A 12,859-nucleotide genomic window follows, 5' to 3' on the forward strand; every position below is an offset into this window, starting at 1 on the left:
ATAAGCGGGAAAGCCAGTATAAAAGCAAGGGAAGATCCGTAGGAAGGTAAGTCTCTGGAATCAGCCAAAACTCTAAGCTCACTCTGATTGAACTCCATTACTAGCATTTTAGAAGCTCCAGAGAGCTCTGTAAACACCATCGATACCATACTAACTAGACCGTCGGAGACGAGACGCCGATCAAGACGATCGGCTCCGTTTCTTACTGTGATTCTGTTTCTTTCAGGAGTGAGAGGTTGATTGATCGAAGAGCAAACCAGATCGAATCAGATCTGAGGAGTTCGGTGCGGGAAACTACGGTTCAAGGCAATTGGCGATACCCAATAGGCACCAACAATAGGCACTTTCAATAAACGCCGCTAAAAACAATTGACAAAGAATACAATGGCGTTTTAGGCAAACGCCGTAAAAAATGACCTACAACGGCACTAACAATAAACACCGTGATAAATGTCATGACAAAGTAGTAAATAGCTGCGTTTGTAAATAAATGCCATATCAAAATGATATACGATGGCACTTTAGATAAACGCCGTAAAAAATGACGTGACAAATGATATACAAGGGCACTTGTGAAGAAATGCCGTGACAAAATGATATACAACGGTGTTTTATAAAAACACCACTATATATTAACATACAAAGACATTTTTTAGGAAATGCCGCTATAAATTAACAGACAGCTGATCCTTATCCATTGTGCCGCCGTAGGCCCATTTTCTTGTAGTAATGCATGCTACTACCTAGGCATGAGTATTGAAGCTGAGTGACCTGTGATAGTAGTGGTTGGGTCCTGTGGGAGTCCAACACAAGGTAACCGTCCATGGGGAGACACATACCCACTGTTATCATGCATTGGGGAGTTGCTATTGGATTGTGTAAAGTTGACATTTTTGTTGGAAGCTTTTCTTTGATGATACTTAAAATGGAATTAAGCAAATTAAATTCAACCTATTTACAAGATACCAATACCAGATCGATCCAAGCCGTTGCAAATTCACACACCATTTCGCATATCATTATAATGGAAATCAGCATGAAAGGTGTCTTTGCCTACACTATTGACTTCAGCCCCTCCTAGAGGAGACCATGCCTCAGAGAGCTTTTGACAAGTAATGGTGATATATTCTCTTTTGTTTCCAATGGCATATCCATAAAGGGGATACCCATGATTCTTGCTTCGTTGTGACAAGCTTCCAGAAGCAGAGGGAGGAGCACTTGAAGGGTATAATGCCTTCCAAGCATCCATTTGGGTTGAGGTTTTATCCGCATTTTTTGAGTGAGCTCTGTTTTGCGTTTGTCATTGAAGGGTTAACATGGTGGTATTATCGGTTGTAAATGTGGTGGGAGGAGAGGCCATTCAATTGTCTTCCCATCTGCACCAACAAAACAAGCCAAACAAAACTAGCCGAAACACAGTTAGATCTATACTAGAAGTAGAAAAATTAAGTTAGTGTGAGTACTTGGTCAGCATAAATCCGGGGGGGGGGTGTTTAACAAAGGAATAAGGAGATGAATGCCATTAATAGAACTGATGAGGTAGGCGGTTTCAGAGGTTCATCATACTAGTCATAAAGACAAGGCAAGAGCAAAGAGGAGTTTTCAAAAACAGGGGAGAGAAAGGGGTTTCAAAAATTTGCAAGAAGGAGAACAAACAGTTTAAATTTGCAAGACTTTTGCACGAACTTCATCTAACAAGTCAAGGCTATCTAGCAGTCCTTGTTCATTCGCTTTTTCTTCGAACTCTCTTTCCCATAGTGTTCCAGCCATTACTTCAACAAGTGCCAATGCTTCAGATCCATAAGTCAGATTAAAAGGAGTTTCTCCTGTGGGTGTTCGAACTGTAGTTCGATAGGCCCACAGAATGTTGTGCAATTCTTCGCCTCATAAGGCTCTATCAACTTCGAGTCTCTTCTTTATCCCCTCAAGTAATGTTCGGTTTGTAACCTCCACCTGGCCGTTGCTTTGGGGGTATGCCACTGATGACATACGATACTCGACCAAATAAGTACTGCAAAATTGTTCAAATTGTGGATTATCGAATTGAGTGCCATGATCGGTTACGATTATTTTTGGCATCCCGAACCGATAAATGATAGACTCGAGCACGAACTTCTCCACCTTTCGTTCAGTGATGGTTGCCAGAGCGCTAGCCTCGACCCATTTGGTGATCGGTTACGATTATTTTTGGCATCCCGAACCAATAAATGATAGACTCGAGCACAAACTTCTCCACCTTTCGTTCAGTGATGGTTACCAGAGCGCTAGCCTCGAACTATTTGGTGAAGTAATCAATTGCTACTATTAGATATTCTCTTCCGCCAGATGCCTTGGTGAATTTTCCCATGATATCGATTCCCCACATCGCTCAAGGGATGGGGTCAAGAATCGAAGTCAAGGTTTCAGCTGGGCTTTTAGATACCGTAGCATGGATTTGACAATTGCTACACCGACGAACATATTCCATAGCAGCTTGTTGAAGCTTAGGCCAATACCGACCGAGCCTTAAAATTTTGTGTGCCAGGGCCTGACCGCCCATATGAGCCCCACAAATTCCTTCATGTACCTCGGCCAGTGCTAATTCCAATCCTTCAGGACCCAAGCATCTTAAGAGGGGTCCAGCATAAGACCTTTTGTATAGCCTTCCATTCTACATTATGAATCATGCTGATCGTACCTTGATTAATCTTGCTTCTTTCTGATCTTCTGGCAATTTATCATCTCTCAGATATTCCACGATCAGATCCATCTAGCACCATTCAGCTTCAATATAGGATATCTCCTTCTCCCAATAACTCGGGAATGTTCCTTCCTCTATATAGACCGTAGGGTCTAAATTCTTTTCCTTGGCATTAGCTAGTCTTGATAGCTCATCTGCCATCGTATTTTACTTTCAGATTCCTGAATTCTTTCTGCAATGCTTGCACAATCTCTTGATGTTTTTGTAATCAGATCTCATAATGATGTTAGTTAATTTTCATAATTGATATCTTGCATTGTTTTAGTATTATTGCATGGTTACGTATGTGATCATTGAAAGGTAAGTAAATATGTTTGCTTCTTATTTTCAATATTCTTTGAATGGTGATATGAGAATGTATGAGATGGATGAGGTTGGATGGATTGAGTTTTTCTTTTATTTTTAAATCTTAAGTTATTGATATGAAAATATATGGATGATGTTGAATTAAATTTCTCCTTTTACTTTATGTTGCTAACTAGGGTAGTGGGTTTGCCCATTGCCCTAGTGACGTTATATGATTACTTAGGTTGTGATTGGGGAATGGGGAATGCCCTTTTGGCGTTTCCGTCATAGGACACCAGAGGAGGTGGTATGGGATGCATTCCTATGGTGTCCTTGGCGCTTTCCCTGATTATTGGTTGACATACCTAGTGTCACACCCCACCCGCCGGTCTCGGTTACCCGCCCGACAACCCGTGGGAGTGATCCGTCATAGGATCCACGGTTTTTGTCCATTAATAATAATAAATGCAAGTAAAGACAATCACGAGCAAGGATAAGTTCAATAATTAAATAAAAGGATTATAGGAGTCCAAATACTCCAATAAAGTAATCAAGGAAAGAAATAAATGATAAAAAAGAATATGAGTTTAGCGGAAGCAATAAAAAGAATTAAATGATTTTCTTTCCAGCTTCTTTCTCTAAAGCTAGATAATGTTTCTCATGTATTTCAAGAAAATGGGTCCTCCAATTCTTCTCCATAAGATAGGCAAACTTCCTGGTAACTTGTCTCATCCGCCCATCAATGGGTGCTATAAGCGCATTTCATGCACTTGCAGGAGCTCCCGCACGAACTCAATAAGAACAACAATAATTCTCATCCATATGTCAAACCATCAGAAATGCATATATGATATGTATGAGTGCAAAGTATGAACACCGCTAAGATCTAACTGTGCAAGTCTCTAACAGTTGACATGCTTTAAGATATACACCAGCCCTTCTCTGGTTAGGTCTAATCACTTTGATCCGGCAAGGACTGGTTACCTTTGTAGGGATCCTGGGTAAAATGGAAAGTCCACACCTGGCTCTTAAACCATGGCTGGGGTTAAGTCAACACTCTCTCACCACGACCATTGGCATGAGTACTGGCGCATGTCGGGGTTTCTAATCCAATGCAAGTCATAATGGTAATATACTACATGAAGTCCAGATACATCCCCTATGGCATCAACCAACTCGGTTCAGTATCCTTCGCAACGTAGGAATTAGAATCCTCAAGGACTGGTTACCGCTATTGAACTCCATTCCATAACCCTATGGTCATCCACGTATTGGTTGGGCGGAATGCTCTCAAGACTCCTCATGACACCCGGTCCGCTCCTTCGACGTCCATGAACCCAACCCTAACATATGCAACCTTACCATTGCATGACCAACAGTGGACCATTGAGTCTCCGCACGGACTGGTTACCGCTATAGGATGAAACAGAGTCACATCACCGTTGTCACCGGTCATCTGGCTTCAATTCCCCTACCGAAAGAAATGTGGGGTACCTAGCCATGCAACTCTAGACTGTACCTAGGTATGTCATCCAGTAGTTATGACAGTGCTGGAGACATCAGCGAGCATGTGTCCCATACCACAGTCCTCTGAAATCTCAAGCCAAGATATCCCAATGGAATACCACATTCACAATTGATAAAGTATATGTAAAGACTGTACAAACAACAAGCATTTAATAAGATCAGCAAGCTAAACAAGGTTACAGCAGTATATGAAATGAAAGAACAGTATTGAAAGACACTGGACTAGCATGTTCAAGTCATTACATAAAGATGAGGTTGTATGTCCTTACTTGTAAATAAGTAGAATTCCTCTGGATCAGAAACAATTATAAGACTTTTATTGGACACAGAGGACACCTATAAATAGGGTTACATTAATATGTAAGTCGAATGAATCAAATCAAACAAATCCAAAAGTTGCAAGCTCACTACAAACCAGCCGGTCACTTAGGTTGAGCGACTGCCACTAGTGACCGCCCAAAAAACAGTGAGTTTCAATCCGAAACTCAGGGCTTCGATCATCCGTTTTAAATCTGACTTTTGAATGATCGTATTCCAAATTTCAAATATAACACTGATATAACCAAAGGTGATACAAAACCTAACAATTGACATCAATCTAGTTATCCAAAATCCTCCCCTTGATTAAATCAGTCCTTTTCACGAAAGTAGGGTTTCGTTTTCAAACCTGATCTCATCAAGATCATTAGAAAGGTAGGTACTGTAATAGAAGGATCATGCACAACCAAAGAGGAGAACTAATCTACTTTAATCATAGCTAAAGGTAGAGTATGAGTGAACAAGGAATCGCTTACCTCAACCAGATCATCTAGAAAAGACAGTAGAAGCTTTTGGAACACTAACAGCACTTCAAATCACCTTCTAGCACGTCTCCACAACAGCCTAACCACTAAAAACAGCAATCTCGAATATAATATTCATAAAATAGACGAGGGTTGCTATTTATAGAAATCTGGGGGAAAAATAGGGCAAAACCCCGCAACCAGGACCAGGCGGTCGCTTGGTCTAAGCAACAGCCACTAGCAACCGCCCCCTAGTATATTGCTATACAAGGGTGCTTTGCTCAGGGGGTTGAAGTCCAAGTACAACCTAACCCTAATGAACACATGGGGGAGGTCTTACCTTCAATTTAGACATCACTTGCTTTCCAGAAGTCAAATTGTCACATCCAGCCAGCCGGTACCCTATCTGGCATACCCGAGTGTGTGATCCACAGTCCACAAGATCCAGTATCAAGAAAATCAACTCCCACATTCACAATAATATAATCAAGAACAAGACTAAATCAAGGTTTACAATATTATTTAAATGAATCAACATAAAGTAACGAAATAATCATCAGAGTGCGGAAATGATACCAATAGATATATATAATCAAAATGTAGAGTGAGGCGGAATCTCACTCCACGAGTACAATGGAATACGCCTCCATAGCCTGTAGAGGGTCCATGTTTTTGTGGGCCTCGAAGTTTGTTTTTAGTTTGGGCCTGGGCCCATGAATAGTGGTGGCTTAGGGTTTCTAAGCTCCTATATACTTATTCTCTTCTAACAGAGCATTGTATGTAGTTGTTTTCATGAATAATATAGTGAAAAACCTAATGTTGGACATAGCCTCACACTGAGGTGAACCAGGGTAAAATCCGTGTCTCCTTCTTCCTTGTTTTCTATTCGATTGTGTGTGATTGATCGCTCTAATATTAACAATTTTGCATTTGACTCGCGGTTTCCTAATAGAGAAAAAGAATTACAGCTTTATTAGTTGGTCACTTTCTTATCAGTTCAAAATAACTAGACAATGGGCCCGGTCTTTTTTTTTTTGGGTAAGAAGTTGAAATCTCCATTCATGAATTCGAAAGGAAATACAAACACACCAAAGAAAATAAGAAATACAAAAGATAAATGCATGAAAACACAAGGTTCGGTCTAAACCAAGGAATAAAAATTGACCAAATGTAATAAATGCAATAGACAAGGTCATCCAGGCTAAGGAATAGATCGAGCCCAATAAGTCCATAGAATAAGGATTGTAACAACCACAACTACAAATAAGCACAAAAAATACGATATACGTATCCTCCATCATACACGCCACAAGGACGAAAATACACACCACATAGGCGGAGAGAAGTACACGCCACAAGGGCTGAAACAGAAGCCGCGGCGTAGAAATGCAGAAGGCGACCAACTATAAGAGACGCTCGTAGTAGCAAAACTTTTAGATCCGCGGGAGACACTTCTAGCTTCGGCGTAAAAACTTTAGATGTGCAGAATGCACGATTGGATCTTGCATCTCTCTTTTTTTTTTTTTTTTGATAACTAGAAACTTCCACCTGTTGGGAAAAACAAAAAACGAAGAGAAAGAGAAACTTAGAAATTTTTATTTTTTGTTATTATTATTTTAATAGCTGAAAACTTGCACCGATTAGGGAAAGATAGAAAACAGAGAGAAAGCAGAGAGAAAGAGAAACTGAAATAGGAGAGGATCGGAGAGAAAAGTGCGAAGAGGAATGAAGAGGAGAAAGAAACGAAGGGAAACAAGAGAGAGAGGCGGTGAGATAAATGGAGAACAGAGTCGGAGAAAGAGAGAAACAAATGAAACGAAGAAAAAAAAAACAAGAGAAAGCAAGAAGAGAAGGCGCAGAGATAAAGGCTCTCCACCTCAAAGCACAGCGATGGTCGGTTTTCTCAGAGCTGGAGAAAAGCGCTTCCACTAGGGTTTTCTAAGCCCATGTTTGCCATGTAGTAGTGTAGGCAATTATTTTGCCAAGGGCTTAGCACTTTGCATACCCACAAGTTGGGATAAAGCCTTTCTGATGTTCATGTTCCTTTCTTCAGGGGTTCCTTATGAATCTGCAGCCATCCGAAGCTGAGGCAGGTTTTGACATACGAATCCCACCAACTGCTGATGAGAAAGCATTGGAGAAAAGAATTGCAGAGGAATGGGCACTTTCTTCTCGCAACATGACATTTGAGGTATGGAAGAACATGAGGAAAGATTTTATTAATTTGAAGCATTTTATTTATTATTTTCTTTGCAATTAAACTGGTACTGGAGCAGTTGCAAATATTTTTCGTATGAACAAGTTCAGTGAAAGGAAAAGTGTAAAAGCAAATTGCTTCCCTCCATCTATAGTTTGCTACTTCTGGTCACTGTTAATATATTTTTTGCAATCCTTCATGAGTGTCAAATATCCATAGTAAGATCAGAAGCATCAAAATTGTTATTTTTGTGTCTTGGGAATGCATTTTTTGATTCTAAACTCATCTGCTTGGGACAGTTCAAAAGCAAGGCTTCCACTCTCGATGACTTTGGGAAGCCAGTCGTCACTGCTTCAGATAACTCTAATCCATGGTGGGAACTTTTACAAGGAGCAGTAAAGAAAGCAAATGGAAAACTTGACAAACCAGAGCTTTATCCAACATCTAACAGATGCTCGATACCACACAAAAGCAGGATTGGAAGCAATTGGCTTCTCTCCAATAGCAAACACTACTATTCTGCTATGAGGTAAAATGTGTCAATTTAGTTTACCAAAAAAAGATTGGTATCAATTTACACCATCGGTTTGAATGTATCTGAATTCTGAAATCTGACAAAACTGACCCAAGCGTGGCGTCACTTTGGATAGTGATACAGCTACGGGGCCATTCCCACGCCATTTTGGTGGGTTTGGTCTCTGTAGTTCTTACTCTTTTTGAAGAAGAGTTCAGCTCTTGAAAGCTCAGTGGCAGTGTGCCACTTCGCCTCTCTTCAGTGACCTCTCTCCTGAGAAAAAATGTTGGGAATTTATGGAACTTACTCTCTCTCTTCAGTTCGTAGGTTTCAAATTTTCATTCTCTTCTGCTTCTTTTTCACATCGAGAGTAGTTGTTTCATTGCCAGAGGATTCATCGGCGATAATTTCAAGATTCCAGAAGTATCTTCAAATTAGCACAGCTCACCCTAACCCTAACTACCATACAGCTGCCGATTTCATCCTCTCTGAAGCCAAAGCTATCGGCCTCGAATCGCAATCCCTTGAATTCGTCAAGGGCATTTCTGTTGCTCTCTTGAAATGGCCTGGTGCAAACCCTGATCTTCCTCCCATTCTTCTGTATTCCCATACTGCCATACGTACGTGGTACCTGCCGAGCACCATAAATGGGTTCATGCTTCTTTTGATGCTCACATCGATGATGCTGGAAATATCTATGCCAGAGGATCGCAGGACATGAAGTGTGTTGGCATACAATACCTGGAAACCATACGCTGATTGAAGAAATCTGGGTTTCAACCGATTAGGACTGTTTACGTTTCGTTCGTTCCAGACGAGGAAATAGGCGGCCATGATGGGGCTGAGAAATTAGCCGAGTTTGAAGAATTCAAGAAAATGAACGTCGGCATCGCTCTTGATGAAGCTAAGATTCTTGATGAAGCTAAGATCAGTTCGAATTTTATAGAATTAGGGTTCAATTTTTTGATTGTGAACTCTGACAGGACTGGCATCCTCGAATGAAAATTACCGCGTTTTCTTTGCGGAGAGGTGCCCATGGTGGCTTGTGATCAAGGCTATTGGTTCCCCTGGTCATGGATCAAAACTTTACGACAATAGTGCAATGGAGAACCTACATCGAGAGTGTGATGAGGTTCCAGGCTGCCCAATTTGACGTGGTGAAGACGGGTTTGAAGGAAGCAGGTGAGGTCATATCAGCGAATACGGTCTCCCTGAAGGCTGGCACGCCATCTCCAACGGTAAGCTAATGAATTAGCTATTTTTGAAAAAGACTCACTAGATCAGTATTTGTCAATCAAAATCTACTCCTAAATTGTTTCATAAGCACCACCACGCTTCTGCTACCGTCTCATAGGTGGCTCTCACTTTGATCATAGCTTCATTGCCCTATAAATCGTGTAACAAGTTTTTGCATATTACTGAAGTTGAAGTGGTTTGAGATATCATCTAATAGATATTGGCATTTTTTTGGTAGTGCATAGAATTCAAATTCGATTTACCTGCATGAGAATTTTAATTGAGATATCCTATTTAATCTGACGAACTTCATATACAATTCCTCAATCTTAGTCAGTAACTGGTTGCTCTGGTTTCTAAGAAATTATTCTATCAAATAATTTGTTTCTTCTTTTCATATTTTGAATTTGAATTTATTGGAGAAGCTGAAATCCTTGTTCTCGATAAAAACCTTATAACTTAGTGATGAATTTATCACAAGGCTAAGTTAGCAAATGAACTTATCACAAGGCTCTGGCTAATTGCAAAGCAAATAATGAACGTAAATGTATAAGAAACGATTCAGATACCTCGTTTGGGTGTCCGCTACTTGTTTATATAGGTTTTACCTCTGATTCTCGATCATGGGATCGTGTGCGAGCATACTTGACATGGTGTTTTTGGTACTGTATCCTCAGCATACAATACTTTCTGCACAAAGAGAGAGAAAGAGAGCTCCAGCTTGTGATAAAATTAAAAAAATATGGTTACATCTCCGACACCTTCCAGTTCCACCAGAAATTGCTCACTTCGTCTGAAAAAGTATTCATAGAAGACTTCGCATTCTATTTCTACTCAATGAGACAGGTCGTGAAATACCAACCTTACATGCTTTTGGTCATGATGATGAGGCCAATTCAGATCACATCTTCCTTCTATGTCCCCATCTAGAGCAGGTTTGATCCCTTTTTAACACAATTCTATGGGTTTCTAATTAGAGAATTGAAGCACAGGGGGGGCATTTGATCACAAACCATAGCCAGAGTCTTGAACATATGAAGAACTGTTTACAGAGGGGAAAAAAGAGGGGGGGGAGAAGAAGACATATGAAGGACTTAGTTCTGCACTTGTTTCCTTTGTGATCATTTGGGCAAATTTTCATAATATAGTACGCCACCGGGGCACCGGGAGTCAAAACCCATCTCAAATTAAGAGATTCAGAAAGCGCATCATGGATTTGCAACCCAAACAGCAGTGACGATGAATTGTTGACTCTCCAAACTTGACCACGGATCCAAAACAATCAAATTCCTAGTGACAGTCCACGGCCGTATAAGACATTCTACAAATTAATTGATGATTAAAATGAAGGGTAACACAATTCTGAGAAATCTGCTCCACATTCACTCCATGGATCAAATGCCTTGGCTTCACTAATCCATTGGAGATCACCTGCCTTTTGAAAGGTCTCCCATCTGAAACCTTGCCAACCAATACCAGATCCTCCTGATGATCTAAGAGCTCCTCCAAATTTTCTTCCACAACAAAAGATTCCTCAACAAGAAGAGAATAAAAAATTGGAGATCAAGGGGATGAGAACAAGAAGATTCACCTCTCATTATCGGAGGAGAAGCAGAGAGCAATCGCCGCCGGCCACAAAAGAACACTGCATCGAGGGATGACACCAGCACTCCAAACGAGGATTCAAGGGAAATGAAATCTCTGTGTTTCTTCAAATCTGTTTCACGAAACTTGCCCCAGATTCGAGTATGAGAGTGAAGAATTCAACTACGTATCTCTGTAAGTGCACAAGCTCTACAAATTTCAAGATAAAAATCAGGAATTTCTTGAACCGCTCAGAAGGTCGTCAGTTTTATCCACTCGAAGGACCTGTAAAGGAAACCCACATTATTCAAATTTAGCAGAAACAAAACGAAGTATTTCTTTGTGCTAACTTTTAATTAAATGGGAAACAAACCAGAACGACATAAAGGAATGAAAGGAAAACTGCAAATATTGATAACAAACCATGCCCGTCCATCAATATCAATATGGAAAAGAAAAAAAATCCAACCTTCCTGAGAGAGTCTTGTTGATCAGGGTTCGACCAATTTCGATGGCATGTGTCATTGGAGATTGTTTTTTTGGAGGCGATGTTTGCTTTCCTTCATGGGATTGTTTTGAGAGTTCTAGAGCCTACGTCTGGGTTTCAAACGGGTTCATTTTGGGGTACGAGTTCCAAGGGATTCAAACGATACAGCTAATGTGGAAAAGGTATGTCACTGTTAGTCGAAGGTATTTTGATATTATGAAAATTGAAAAATTATATCATAACTAAATTGAAGTCTCATTTTTTTGGTAGTTGTTGAGTATTATGAACAGGTGCATGCCTATTCAAGGAGGGTATTTTGGTCAATTAAAATACGTACCACAATTGTCTCAAGTTTATGATTTATATAGTAGTATGATATGATAGTATGATAGTATGATATGATATAGTAGTATGATTTTGTCTAGTGGAAGAGAATACCGAAATCTGAGTTTTAAGGGGTGTAATGTTTTTAAAGGGTGAGTTCCATGAGAAGTTACTAGGGGTGTCAACGGTGCGGTTTGGAGCGGTTTCGGGCTGAAAACCCCCCAGCCCAAACACAGCCCATTTAAAAGATAACTGTTTCGGTGCGGTTTCGGTTTGGTGCGGTTTGGGTTCGGGTTGGATTAGCGGTTTGGGCTAACGGTTTGGACTAAATTAAAAATCAATATTGAAATTTATTTTTATTTTTCCTCAACTCTTCACACAAAAAACTACGATAGAGAGAGGAAGAAGACTCCAAGTAAATCTAGTGATGGCATTAGCTTGATGCCTTGATCCAAACACCCCCAACCCCAAAAAATAAAAAATTTAGATTCTTCTATCATGTGTAGGTCAACCTTACAATCTTCACCCAATGAAATTAGATTTATATGAAGGCTCAACTTAAAATTACTTGTGATAAGAAATAGATTTGCTAGAGAGTGGTAAAATGTGAAAGTAGCTGAACAGAGAAAGTAAAATTGTAAAAGTGAAAATCCTTTACGAAACAGTGAAGAAGAAATTCGCAACTAAAAGTGAAACCGAGAGCGACGGAAGGTTACCGATTAAGAATTAAGGCATTAGGTTCTTTTTGTTTGGGAAAACTAGGCGGTGGTTCAAAATTAAATGAAAAGCCAAAGGGGCCCGTTGGAAAATTTAAAAATTAAAATAATGAAAATTTTGAAATTTAGGATTTAAATTCTCAGGAATATGAAACGTGGCATTTCTAAAATTAAATGAAAACTAAGGCGGTAGGTTTCTAAAATTAAATGAAATAGCCAAATAGGATTTGCTACCGTTTTGGTAAAATTTTAAAATTAAAATAATGAAAATTTTGAAATTTAAAATTTAAATTCTCAAGAATATGAAACGTGGGGTGGGTTGAAGTTGAACAATGAGTTAATGCGCCATAACCGTAAGGAATAAAGGTTTTTTTTTTAGAAATTTTTTATTTATTCAAACGGGTTAACGGGCTGGGGTTCGGGCCTACCGGTTCGGGCTAGCGGGCCGCACACGAGCTGGCCCGGCC

General features: G+C 39.9%; 2 pseudogenes across 1 annotated transcript in view; both read left to right on the plus strand.

Moving 5' to 3' along the window:
• Window positions 1–8,330, plus strand: part of LOC149015037 (uncharacterized) — a 29,964-nt pseudogene extending 21,634 nt beyond the window's left edge. The window contains exons 3-4 of the transcript XR_016173442.1: window positions 7,388–7,525; window positions 7,831–8,330. The product of XR_016173442.1 is annotated as an uncharacterized LOC149015037 (transcript). The remainder of the gene's footprint in view (window positions 1–7,387; window positions 7,526–7,830) is intronic.
• LOC149015038 (uncharacterized) lies at window positions 8,329–9,292 on the plus strand (annotated as a pseudogene).
• Window positions 9,293–12,859: the final 3,567 nt, after the last annotated feature.

The sequence above is a fragment of the Hakea prostrata genome, chromosome 5, assembly GCF_041222555.1.
Source record: "Hakea prostrata isolate BN-2017 chromosome 5, UWA_Hpros_2, whole genome shotgun sequence".
In the NCBI taxonomy this organism is placed as follows: domain Eukaryota; kingdom Viridiplantae; phylum Streptophyta; class Magnoliopsida; order Proteales; family Proteaceae; genus Hakea; species Hakea prostrata.